The following is a 14,664-nucleotide window of genomic DNA, read 5'->3' on the forward strand; positions in this document are numbered from 1 at the left end:
TCATACAGAGCTTTGCACTGCCCGAAATGATTTTAGCCCTGCCGATTATTTCAAACCTCAACCTCAACCTCAAAGAATCATCTAAACACATGTTTGGCTTTTGTTATTGTTGTATGCTGCTTTAGGGAAGACTTTTTGCCTGTGCGTATTTCTATGTCAGTAGAAATGGGCACCATTCTGATTTTTTGTTCCATATTTTTCTTTCCAATGAGATTAAGGAGCTCTGATGCTGCCCTTTTTGGAAAACTCAACTCTGTTTGGTACCTCATTTGAAGAAAAAATAGAGGAGAGACATGATATGGACTTCAGGTAGGAGGTGGAGCAGACAAGACACAGTAAATGGAAATGATAAGGCAAGCTATTGTGGTGGAATGTAGTCTGGATTGCCAGGAGGGAGAGGCTGCTCTCCAGAGGACAAAGATGCAATGGAGCTTGGAAAGTTTGGTCAGCAGAAAGAGATTAAATTGGCTCCTCACTAGCTTCTCCCAGAGTATCTGTAGCTATGCAAGTAGCCGCTTTAAATCTGGCAAGATTCTGTCTATAGGTGAAGAACAATACAGGAAACTACTCTTAAGTAGTTCCATGTATCATTCTTGGTTCTTGGGGCTTGACAGTTATTTCTGTTTCTAACAATATGAGCTGCTCAATGGAGGAATAATTGGCTAAAGATAGAAAGGATGAAGTAATATCTCTCAATCTCTCAAGGACTGTGTAATGGTAAAAAATCTATACCACAGATTCTCTAAACCACTTCCAATTCTAAGAGTAAATGACTGCCATTTCTATGTGTTCTGCTGAACAGTGTGCAATTGTTCAAGAAAGTGTAAACCATAAACCAGAGAACAAGCAACTGTTGCTTTGTTCCTTATGAAATAGGAAAGGGGTTAAAATAGTGGCCTAGGGTGAGACACGACTGAATGGCTACATCAATGACAGTAAGTGATACAGGTAATCCTTGGCTTATGACCACAATTGAGCCCCACATTTTGGTTGTTAAGTGAGACATTTGTTAAGTGAGTTTTGTCCCATTTTATGACTTTTCTTGCCACAATTGTCAAGTGAATTACTGCAATTGATCAGTTTGTAACCTGGTGGTTAATTGAATCTGGCTTCCCCATTGACTTTGCTTGTCCGAAGGTCGTAAAAGGTGATCACATGACCCCCGGGACACAGCAAAGGTCATAAATACGAACCAGTTGCCAAGCATCTGAATTTGGATCACATGGTCATGGGGATGCTGCAACAGTCGTAACTATGAAAAACGGTCATAAATCACTTTTTTCAGTGCTATTGATAAACCATCACTTAATGAACTGTTGTAAGTTGAAGACTACCTATACTGGAAATTACCCTACGTACATGCCTACTACCCCATCCAACTCAACATTATGCAAATCTTAGAAAAGAATCTGAAATTAGAGCCAGGAAATAAAAGAAAAAAGACATCTATTTTAATGTATTTATTTACTTATTTTAATCAGTTTTACAAAAAATACATACACACCCAAAATCCCATTAAAGTAAGCCAAAAATAAAACACATAAAAGGGATTACAAGTCATGTCTACATATCACATATCCATTATGTATTAAACAACACATAACAGTTTGTAAATTTAAATTATGGAGAAAAATATAACAATACTTTTTTGTTGTGCAACATTTTGAAATGTATGTCAGATGGAAACATTGCATCATTTCTTGATTAGTCGCTCAAATTACTTTTCACAAATACATGAAATTTCACATGAATCTGCCTGTTAATATCAGGAATAATACAGTACTACGTTTCCAATTTCTTAAAATAATTTTCTTAGCAACCCCTAGACCCAATATACCATAACACCAGGGGTGAAATGTAAAATTTGTTACTACCGGTTCTGTGGGCGTGGCTTGGTGGGGGGGGTAATGTGACTGGGTGGCCGTGGCCAACTTTTTTTTAAAAAAAAACTTTTCAAAGCATTTTTTCTGCAAAAAAATGCTTTGAAAAGCCTCTGCCGATCAGGCAACTCAGCTGGGATCGTCAGAGGCTTTTCAAAGCAGTTTTTTTACCAGCTCTTCGGCCAAAGAGGTTGCAGAAAAAACTGCTTTGAAAAGCCTCTGCCGATCAGGCAACTCAACTGGGGATCGTCAGAGGCTTTTCAAAGCAGTTTTTTAACCACCTCTTCGGCTGAAGAGGTTGCAGAAAAAAATGCTTTGAAAAGCTTCTCTGACGATCAGGCAACTCAGCTGGGATCGTCAGAGAGGCTTTTAAAGGCATTTTTTTTTCCTACAACTGCTTTGGCTGAAGAGGTTGCAGAAAAAAATGCTTTGAAAAGCCTCTGACGATCCCAGCTAAGCCGCGCGATTATCAGAGGCTTTTTTTTTTTTTTTACTTTTAAAAGCATTTTTTCGGCGGAAGAGGTTGTAGAAAAAATGCTTTTAAAAGTTAAAAAAAAGTCTCTGATGATCGTGCAGCTCAGCTGGGCATGGTGTGGGGGGAGGGGGCCTCAGGGATTTTTGCTACCGGTTCTCCGAACCACCCGCCGCCATTGCTACCGGATCGGACGATCCAGGAGCATTTCACCCCTCCATAACACCTGTGTCTTACAACATTCTACCAAGAAATGCAAATCTACCTAGTTTGTTTTATTTTTCATCATAACATGCACAATTCATTCCTATCAAACAAAATTATTTCAGTCTTGAATGCATGACTTTTCACTTCCTGCATCACGCTTGCTACAAATCAGTAGGATTCTCAGCCAAACAACACTGTGCTGTCTGCATACAAAATTACTTGCACGTTCCCTTCTGCAACCAAAAGACCATTAATATCTCCACAAGTAATCTTTATACATTATATATCTTTAATACATACATACAGTATTTTAAACAAAGGGATGTCAGGCATCTTATTCTCTGCTTGATCATGATTTATTTGCTAAGCATTTCATTTATTCTGATGCAGTTTTACTTACACTATTTACTAATCAATAGGACATTTTGGCCCTGGAATGCCCTGAACGATTGGCTTTTCCCTCAGGTATTGGGATAGGATGAGGTTGGAGCCTGAGTTGGTATGGTTTGTGTGGTTTCTCACCTGGGAATTTTGGATCAGATGTCTGGTTTTCTTATTTTCTGTTTTATTATGACTACGAGTTGCCCAGAGTTCTGTTTTACAAGATGGGCAGCCATAGACATATTTAAATCAATAAACAAATAAACAATCTTATTGCAACCGACCTTTCATTTCATATTCAAGCAAAATCATGTCTCATTCAAGCCTATTTACTTTATCAAATGCTTTCTCTAAATTAATACATGGATAATAAAAGTTTTCCCTAGTGAGCTACACAGTGGCCTAGAAGTGAAGATGCTCATCTCCCACTTGGAAGGTTGAGTTCAATCCTAGGCAGTGGCAGATGTTTCTCTCTCAGGGTGCAAAGAGAAAAATATCTGCTGTGCACTCCATGTAGGTGTCAGGAAGGAAGGACGTCTGGGCAGTAAACGCTCAGCTCCATTCAGTCACCCCAATTCCACTCTGAATAAAAAGATTACAGGGTTGTAAAAAAAAAAAAAAAGTTTCCCATGGCATAAAACATGACATTTTTGATCATTGTCACCTGTTCTACCCTTTTGCTTAGGATTCTGCCAAACATTTTCCAGGAACATTTACCAATGTAATCTCCCTGTGATGTTTATAGTCAATCTTATTACCTTTCCCTTTGTGTATAGGACATAAGCAGACTTCTTTCAGTTCTGCTTCAGATGCAGGCATCTGAAACATTATAGATTTATATTTGTGAATATAAATTTAGATGCCAAAATACCTCCCCCCCCCGCCCCGTCAAAATTTGGTTTAACTGCAGATGGATTTATCAGTAAGTACAGGTAGTCCTTGAATTATAACCATTCTTTTAGCAACCATTTGAAGTTACAATGGCACTGACCAAAGCAACTTATAACTGGTCCTCACATTTACGATGGTAATAGCACTCCCACAGTCATGTGATCAAAATTTGGGCATCCCAGGAGCATTTGATCACTATTTGTGACCTTCCAAGCAGTTTCCAACAGGTAATGTCAGTGGGGAAGGTGGATTTGCTTAACAACTGTGTGATTCACTTAGCAACCATGGGACAAAAGGTTATAAACTTGGGTGCCACTCACTTAACATTTGCTTTGCTTAGCGATGGAAGTTTTGATCCCAATTATGGTCATAATTTCAGGACTACCTGTATATGCAATGATCCTTTTTTAAAAAAATACCTGCATTTCATGTATATATGTTGTATAAGCCCATCTGGAGATAAGCAAGCCTTCAAATTTTTAAACAAAACACTATGAAAAATGCAGGTCAATGCGTTGGTGGCGCATTTATCATGGCATTTTGCTTAAAAATTAAAGGATTGGCTTATCCACAGGTTGGCTTACACATGAATACAGCAGTAATGCTTCTTGACATATTTTAAACCTTTCATACATAATTAAACCCACACTTCTACTTCCATGCATATATTTATTATCTGCTTCAAAAAGCAGCTCATTTAGAACTACAGGTAGTCCTTGCTTAGTGACTCTTGCTCCAGAGACGGTTTAAAGTTGTAATGGTGCTGCAAGTGTGATGCGATCAGATCAGACATGATAATAATCTTTTTTCCTTCCTTCCTTCCTTCCTTCCTTCCTTCCTTCCTTCCTTCCTTCCTTCCTTCCTTCCTTCCTTCCTTCCCTTCTTCCTCTTCTTCCTCTTCTTTATTCCTATCGCTTTTTCTTTCCTTCCTTCCTTCCTTGCTTCATCATCCTTCCTCTCCTTATCCTTCCTTTCCTCCTCCCTCCCTCCTCCCTTCCATCTCACTGCCTTCCTCCCTCCCTCCCTCCCTTCCTCCCTCCTCCCCCTTCCCTTCCTTCCTTCCTTCCTTCCTTCCCTTCTTCCTCTTCTTTATTCCTATCGCTTTTTCTTTCCTTCCTTCCTTCCTTGCTTCATCATCCTTCCTCTCCTTATCTTTCCTTTCCTCCTCCCTCCCTCCTCCCTTCCATCTCACTGCCTCCCTCCCTCCCTCCCTTCTTCCCTCCTCCCCCTTCCCTTCCTTCCTTCCTTCCTTCCTTCCTTCCTTCCTTCCTTCCTTCCTTCCTTCCTTCCTCTTCTTTATTCCTATCACTTTTACTTTCCTTCCTTCCTTGCTTCATCATCCTTCCCCTCCTTATCCTTCCTTTCCTCCTCCCTCCCTCCCCTCCCTCCTCCCTTCCATCTCACTGCCTTCTTTCCTCCCTCCCTTCTTCCCTCCCTCCCCTCCCCTCCCCTCCCCTCCTCTTCCCTTCCCTTCCCTTCCCTTCTCTTCTCTTCCCTTCCCTTCCTCCCTTCCTTCTTCCTTCCTTCCTCCCTCCCTCCCCCCTCTCCCACTCTCTCTTCATTGAACAAGTTCTCAGTCATTGATAAATACCATGCTGAACCAACCATCAACCAGATTTAGTTCAAGATAGTCCAACATTTTCTGCAAACAATAGAAAAATAATGGCCCCTGATTTCTTAATACGACACTTACTCTGGGTAAGAGCTTGGTTTCCAGAACTGCTTCACTGCTTAATGCCATCCCTGAGCCACTCAACACAATTACAGCATGTAGGCCACAGTTGAACAAATATAGAAACTCATTTTGCCTCCATGCACAGTAATAACAAGCCTCAATCTACTCAGTTCACAAACAGTTCTGAGAAACACTCAAAAAAACCACTCCCACCCTGATGCTATTAATTCATAAAACTATTCATTTATGAAAAATAAGCCCTTTTGTTAAATCAAGACAAACATACTGTTAAGGAAAAAAGATTTTAAAAAACCCCTTAAATGAATGGCATCAAATGAAAGCCTAACTACATGCAATTTGGCTTTGAGACAGACCTCCAGGGAAATAGGATGGTGTTTCAAGAAGTTGTTTCATACTGTTAGAGAGTGAATTTCCATCTTTCTAGCCATAGAGAAAGTTAAAGAAAGCAAGCAAAACACTGTAGTGTGTGTGTATATGTGTGTGTGTGTGTTTGTGTGTGTGTGTGTGTGTGTGTGTGCGCGCGCGCAGCCCTAGCTCAGTAGAATCACATCCACTCGATTCTGGGCTTTTTTCCTTTCTGGCAGCCAGCAAGTTCTTGCTGCCGGGTGAGAGACTTATATAGATCTATTTCTGGCTCGTTAGCCTTCATCAGTAAGCCACACCCACATCTCATATATCCTCCCTGTAAAGGTACAGTATCTATTTTCTTACTTCTTTGTAGGATCTATGTGTGTTTTTCCTCTAGCCAGGTTTTTCCTACGTAACCAAGGTTTTTCTGCAGCCCTAGCTCAGTAGAATCACATCCACTCGATTCTGGGCTTTTTTCCTTTCTGGCAGCCAGCAAGTTCTTGAGTGGATGTGATTCTACTGAGCTAGGGCTGCAGAAAAACCTTGGTTACTTAGGAAAAACCTGGCTAAAGGAAAAACACACATAGATCCTACGAAGAAGTAAGAATATATATCTACCTCTATCTCTATCTCTATCTCTATCTCTATCTCTATCTCTATCTCTATCTCTATCTCTATCTATCTCTATCTCTATCTCTATCTCTATCTCTATCTATCTATCTATCTATCTATCTATCTATCTATCTATCTATCTATCTATCTATATGGTATTCTAAAGTTTGCTATTTCTTGCAGAGAAGAAACAAGCTTTTATGTTAAATACATGATCAATGAACTCTGAGAATATCAAGTTAATACATTTCTAAATTAGTGACCAACCTATTCAATTGCTATTTATTGATGGGATTTTAACATAAAACACGATCTACTTGCAATGTTGTAAGTGCACTCAGATCAAAATGGGAAACAAAACAAAGCAAAGAAGGAAAACCATGACAGAGAGGATGAAAAAAAAGTAAGGGAGATTAATCAAATGGAAAACCAAGCACCTGCCTAAATAAAAGATCTCTAAATCTGATGTTGAAAAAAGTTAAGTGAGGGACCAAGAAGTACACCCCAAGGAGCAGATAAGATAAGATTTGTTTCTTCTATTCCCACCAACTGCCCTGAGGCAAGGAATTAGCAGTCTCCCAGTGAGTAAGAACTTACAAGAGAAGATGCATCATATGATGTGGAATCATGATCCACCACACATCGCTGTGGTGGCCATACTTATCCAACCAGTTATCTCAACTCTTCACATACGATCTAAACAAAGTATTGTCTAACTCAGGGGTGTCAAACTTGATTTCATCAGGGTTGTGTTTGACCTTGGGGGCTTGGGGTGGGGCATGGCCAGAGTGGGCGTGGCTTGCTCCATTTTCAACTGAGACGGCCATGGCTTATTGCAGGGGTGGGATTCAAAAATTTTAGCAACCGGTTCTCTGCCCGGTTGCTGGGTTGGCATAGCTGTGATGGGCATGGCCTACTCGGTCTTCTGCACCATAGCGGGGAGGGGGTGTTTTCATCCTCCCCAAGCTCTGGAGGCTTTTGTTGAGCCTCTGGGAGGGCAAAAATGGACTCTGGGCTCCAGAGGCCTTCTGGAAGCTGGAAACGGTCCCATTTCCAGACTTACGGAACTTCCAAGGGGCCCGTTTTTTGCCCTCCCAGAGCCTCTGGGCGAGCCATGCACTTACCTGGAATGCAAAACAGGCCATGTGGAGACTCCTGGGAGGGATGGGGTGGGGTGGGCGGGGCCAGCCAGTCCTTGCAACTATTGGTTTGGCAAACCAGATGTAAAATTAGCATCCGATTTGCCCGAATTGGTCCGAACTGGCTGAATCCCACCTCTGGCTTTTCCAAACTCACTTCAGGACAATTTTTAAACCATGAAGCCAGCAAAGACAATGACAGAGGCTCTGTTTTAGTTACTCCAGAAATTGTACAGGAAAAAAAAAGATTCTTTCTTAGGAATCCACTGATAAACACTAATAAACAGAGGTGTGTGCAATCCTCCTAATTCTAAAACACCCCCCATCTGAACTCTGCTTCTACAACATTATCACATATCAGTGTGGTTCTTATTCCTCCCAGAATGACAGAGGCAGTGGTGGGTTGCCCCCAGTTTGGACTGGTTCGCAAGAATCGGTAGTAAAACCGGTGGGAGGCTCCGCCCACTGACCCGGACGTCATCAGGAAGCTTCTGCGTAGAAGCGCACCTGGGGCCCTGTTGAGGACTGATAGTAAAAGTAATTAGAACCCACCCCTGGACAGAGGTAATGTATGGCTGTGGAAAGGCTGGAGTGGATTCTTTCTCTTCAAATAAAAACTTCACATCAGGTGCAGTTCAAGGGATAGGTTGTTGAAATGTGTTTGAATATTAGTAGCTTGGGTTGGTAGTTAGGCTATTGGCTTGAGCGCCAAGATTGGCAATTTGGTTGCAAATGTTTTGTCACCATTCAACGGAAACATTGACAGTGCATTTGGAATTGTGCGTTTGTCTCCTCAAATGGTGTCAAAATGTTTGCAACCAAATTGCCAAGCTTGGAGCTCAAACCAACAGCCGGACTGGTTGTTAGTTATAAATCCTTAAAGGGCATAATACCTATCTTCAATAACATCTAGCTGGCTGATTTGATCCCGCAAAGTTGGCATACTGTAGGTTCCTTTGATTAAAGAATAATATCTCTCCGAACCACCTCTCTGAGGTGGAAACACCTCAGCTCTATTGTAGTCCCTGGCTTCTGGAAGCATTCATGAAACCCAGATGGCTCTCACTCAGCTGTTGTTTAGAAGAGCCATGAAGACCTGGCTCTTCACCCAGGCCTCTATTAATAATAAAAATCTTAGATCTCCAATAGTGTTAGATCTCCAAAGGCCATTATTCAAGAATTTATTTATTTATATATCCCACAATTGTTATATTTTTAAACAACTCAAGGTGGCAAACATATATAATACTCCTTCTTCCTCCTATTTTCACAACAACAACCCTGTGAGAGTGACTGGCCCATGGTCACCCAACTGGCTTTCATAGCTAAGGCAGGATTAGAACTCACAATCACCTGCTTTCTAACCTAGTGCCTTAACCAGGAGACCAAACTGGCTCTCAAAATGAATACTTCAATATTTCTCAGATGTGGGGCATACCATAGATGATTTGCTGTTAATTCTAGACAACAATTGTGCAGTGGCAACAATCATCCAAGAAGCTGATGAATTAATACCCAGCCAAGTTCTGAACCAAAAGTGGTCAATTCTGAAATGTGGAACAATCGCATTTTCTTTATTATTATTTATCTTTTCTTCCCTTGAGAGATTTCATATAACGTGTTGTCCCAGTTGCTTACCCAATTTTATTGGCTGCCCCAAAATACAGTAACATCTGGATGGTTCCTTTTATGTTGGTTTACTCTTGCTTTACTATACGCATGTCTGTAGAGTTCTTTCCACCTCACCCCCGCCCCCAAATTTATCAGTGAAAATTTCTAAGCTGGGCTTGTAGATCTTTATTCTTCTATCACTTGGCTTTTCTACAAGATGGGAAGGTCTGATGGCTTTTTCATCTGGAAACTTTCATAGACTCAGAGTTTCATAAAAATCTGTGATGAGTGAACTGCTTGGTGAGCATTTCAGTGAAGATGAGAGCATGCTGTTTTTTTTTTTTTTGAAATGGCATAAATGGAGTTAGCATGCTGTTTGACGTGCATGGTTTGGAGTCCACAGTGAGCTGCTGTCATTCACACCGCTGTCTTATCTGAGCAATTTTGTCAAGCATATGTGACTCCCGTGAGTTTGTTACAGCAGAGGAAGACAGAGAAAACGGAAAGCCTTGTATAGGAGCAGTGGAGAAATTTAAATGGGCAGAAATGCAACCATAGAGTTAGTTGTAGAACCATGAAAGACACTTCCACACAATTGTTGTGTACTGCTTAAGGATCAGTTCTGAACCTGATTGTTCTCACACTTTTTTTTAATCTGAAAGTTTAGCAAAGGTGACTTTTTTTTTCTTTTTTCAAATTCTGGAAATATTTTGACTGGTTTGTTTTCCTAGTGCTTCACTCTTGGGTCCTGAATCAGGCCAGTTTTTACCTTCTCCCCACCCTACCATCACATTCCTGGATTTTTTTCTCTTCGTGTATCCATTATCTCTACCTTCTCTAATGTATGCATTATTTATTATTTCTTCATTTATTTATTGAAATTCTATGCTGCCCAACTCCAAACTGACTCTGGGTAATTTGCACATTTAAAAAAACAACCCAACATTAATATCAATAGCAATAGCACTTAGACTTATATATTGCTTTACAGTGCTTTACAGCCCTCTCTAAGGAGTTTACAGAGTCAGCCTATTGCCCCCAACAATCTAGGTCCTCATTTTACCCACCACAGAAGGATGGAAGGCTGAGTCAACCTTGGGTCTGGTGAGATTTGAACTGCCAAATTGCAGGCAGCCAGCAATCAGCAGAAGTAGCCTGCAGTACTGCACTCTAACCACTGCACCACTGCGGCTGAGTGAAAACAACCATCATCCAAGGGAGGAAATGACCCCATGAGCCTTGGTGACGCAGTGGTTAGAATGCAGTATTGCAGGCGGCTTCTGCTGACTGCTGGCTGCCTGCAATTTGGCAGATTGAATCTCACCAGGCTCAAGGTTGACTCAGCCTTCCATCCTTCCGAGGTTGGTAAAATGAGGACTCAGATTGTTGGGGGCAATATGCTGACTCTGTAAACCGCTGAGAGAGGGCTGTAAAGAACAGAGCCTTGGTAGTACAGTGGTTTAATGCACCCTGTAATTAACACAGCTGCCTGCAATTTCTGCAGGTTCGAATCTTACCAGGCTCAAGGTTGACTCAGCCTTCCATCCTTTCTAAGGTAGGTTAAATGAGGACCCAGTTTGTGGGGGCAATAAGCTGATTTTGTATAAATATACAAAAGAATGAAGGCTATTGCTTAACGCATTGTAAGCTACCCTGAGTCTCCGGAGAAGGGTGGCATATAAATCAAATTAAAAAAAACAAAAACAAAAAACTGTGAAGTGGAATATAAGTCTAAGTGCTATTGCTATTGCTATTTTACCACATCACTTCCAACTCAAGGGGATCCATTCAAACTCTGTAACCCAACGCCTGAGGAATAAATTAAGTTTTTAAAGATTGTTTGAAAATGGGCAGGATCGAGGTCCTACAAATCTCTAGCATCTTTATCATATGGCATCACAACTGTAGCTATTGGAAAAAGAATAGTTGGTATTCTATCATTTCATCTTTATGACTCACCAGGCTTTCTAGATGTAGCAGAGGAATGGTGCCAGGGTGGCTGGGTGCTGTTTAGAGGATCTAGTACTTTTGCTTCCCTTTGGAACAATCTACCATCCATCACATAACTTCCCATCAGAGCAACTTTTCACAAATATGCATGTACACAATTGCATGAGCTAAAAACAGGCGGTGGGGGAGTTGCTGTCGATTTATTTTATTTCCTTTCAGCATGGAGTGGAGATGAGAGAAATTGTATCTTTCCTCAACAGGACCTCCTCAGGGATAGAAGAATGCTTGGATTCAAGGTGTTGCACTCTCTTGATCAGCAGCAGGGAAAGAGAATGAACACATGTCTTCGTCCTAGATAGTTCAGGCATGAATAAATATATATTTCCCCCTCAAAGGATGCTTTTCATTACTTCACAGACACACAGGTAGCACTGGTACTTTACGAACACGAAGGCTTAATCCTGCTCTTATACATAACCTGTATCCCAGATAATTTCCTATAACCAAATTAACTAGAGAGTTCTTAGTATTTTCTTTGTTTTTTTGGATTCCCCCCAAGTCACATACTTTCTGCTTTTTAATCTTTGCTTCTTTAAGTGATGTGGACTTTGTTCCTCCTTCTCTCAGAATGGTTTCACTTTTGCAATCACTTTACTCAGCGTTTTTTTTTTTTTTAGCTACCAGCATATATTGTAGCAGACCTGGTTCTCTCATTTTTTTGTGATTTCAGATTGGGTGAGGTAAATAAATTTCTCTTTTTATCTCAGACTATAGATTTGCTTATTTGATGGCATGCAGCTCCCAGTTGATTCTACTTCTTTCCATCATTCCCACAACAATTAAACTTTCCTCCTGGCTGTCCCACATTTATTTTCCTGGAATCATGATGTCCTCTTCATTCTTTAGTCAAAATGATATGCAAGATGCTTAAATGTGCCATCTCCTTATGTAATACCCTCCGGAGTCCAGGAACATCAGCCACTTAGCAATCCAGCTATCAGTATTTGCCTCCGAGTTCAGTTTATTAATTTGAAGCTGGCAACATTGTGACGAAACATATAGAGATCCCTTTTATTTTTAGAAGTAGTATGAATCTACTGTAAAAAGAAGAAATTTTAGCCTCCATTTAGCTTCTTTGCAAAATGCTAGGCAGAGGGAAAACCCTTTTTTCTAATCTCTTTTCTCTGTGCTTCTCTCTATAGGTACAAGTGAAGGAAAATCTCTCTTCAATGTGGTTTTTCTGTCCCAGTGTTTTTCTCTTACTGTAGTCTGTCGATGTGGAAATGATAAGGAATTGTAAGGGATATAGATGTCAAGCGCCAAGGAAATCAGGAGATCCAGGCAACCTTAAATGGGTATAAAGGTTTATTGCAAGCTTAAACTCTCTACAAGAATCTGAACTACTAATGGCCAAGGGAAATTGGCAGCAGATAAGGAATTCAGGTGGGCTGGACTTAGATCTCTTGTGGATGTGAAGGTACTCATGACTGATGATGTGTTTGACCACTCCTTTAGGCTCAGCCTGGTCATCTCCTAAATCAGAATGGAAACACAAATTTGTTTGAGCATGTCTTCAGTCCAGAAGTCGGGGATAAACTAATGAGCAGGAAAAGATTGAATTGTGAATTCTACCTACAGGTTTCCACATAATGTTGTTTGTGTAAAGATATTATGATCTTGGTTGAGACACAAATAACCAGGTTCAAATTGTCACATTATACAAAGGTACAGCTCTTTGGAGAAGGCTCTAATCCTGGGAAAGCTAGAAGAAAAGAATAACCAGTGGCAAGATGGATGGACTCGGTTTCATGGTGATGGGTGCACTGTTGGAACACCTAAAAGACCAGGTTAGGGTTAGATCAACATGGAGAAAATCTATCTATGTGGTCACTAAGAGTTGACGATGACTTGATGGCACATAATCAGTCATGTTGATTCTGAATTTTAATGAGTATTCATTACAAAGAATGGTGTGCAAGATACTTGCTAGTCCCATTTTCTTTGAAGATGTTTCACTTCTCATCCAAGAAGCTTCTTCAGCTCTTCTTCTTCAGAGCCAAAGAAGCTTCTTGGATGAGAAGCAAAACATCTTCAAAGAAAAACCAGAAAGTCCAGTTGCCTCTTGAAAAAGCACCTTTGGGACAACCATGACCTGGATGACTGAGAATCTCCATAGACAAGTGGCTCAGTGGCTAAGACACTGAGCTTGTCGATCAGAAAGGTTGGCAGTTCAGCAGTTTGAATCCCTAGTACAGGTGTCCTGCGTGTCCTCCAAGGTCCCTTCCAACTCTGTTACTGTTACTGTTACTTGCTACTTGTATAGCATGATAGCTCTGCCTTTAGGATGATCACTTTACTATTGTTGTGCAACTTGACTAAGTTCCAAGGTTTCTGCTAATGTTGGGTCTATAGCTGATCCCAGAATGATGTCTCATTCTTTAGAGAATCTTCCTTTAGAGTGTCTTCCTACCTTGACAACATATGGTGCTAAACAGAAGCAAGATCCTCCCTGGATTAATCAAAGAACTAGAATGAATTTCAGCACTGAGCATTCACTCACCAATACCAATGTATTGGATGTATACCAGAGATGGGTTTCAGCAGGTTCTGACCAGTTCTGGAGAACCAGTAGCAGAAATTTTGAGTAGTTCAGAGAACCAGTAGTAAAAATTCTGACTGGCCACACCCCCATCTATTTTCTGCCTCCCAAGTCCCAGCTGATCGGGAGGAAATGGGGATTTTGCAGTATCCTTCCCCTGGATTGGGGCAGGAATGGAGATTTTACAGTATCCTTCCCCTGCCATGCCCTCCAAGCCACGCCCACCAAGCCATGCCACGCCCATCAAGCCACACCCACAGAACCGGTAGTAAAAAAATTTGAAACCCACCACTGAAGTATACCATTGGAAAATAATTTCCAATATCCTAAAAAAGAGCCGGGCACAAGAATGACAAACTGATAGATGAGAAACAATACATATGACATGGCTGATAAATTTCCTTCTGATACGTTAATACATTTTAGTTAGGTTGGGAAGAGAAGATTTATTAAGATTTTAAATAAAAGAACCCTTTGGTACTGGAAGCAGATGGGTAACATTTGAAAGGAAGTTTATATCCTCTAATTTGCTACATCCTGAGGTAAAAAAAAAAGAAATGCTACTGTAATTTTGTGAGTCTTTTAACCCTGCATACATAGCTACTTCATTTGACTAATTAAAAGTTTGAAGGAAAGGTTTTATTAGCATGAATTTGAGGCAAACATAATGAAAAGTCTGAACAATTGGAATTTACATATTTGATTAATTATATAAAAAGGTTAAAATATACATACATTTCAGAATGAAACTGAACCAAAATATGTTAAAATGATTTTTGTATATTTAAAGAAATAATTGCATATTATATCCTTTTAACAAAATATCTGGAAAGTACAGAATAAATCCTAGCCTCAATAGCTTAGTGATTAATTCAAAT

The sequence above is a fragment of the Pantherophis guttatus genome, chromosome 6, assembly GCF_059756535.1.
Source record: "Pantherophis guttatus breed Tessera chromosome 6, ASM5975653v1, whole genome shotgun sequence".
NCBI classification, from domain to species: Eukaryota; Metazoa; Chordata; class Lepidosauria; order Squamata; family Colubridae; genus Pantherophis; species Pantherophis guttatus.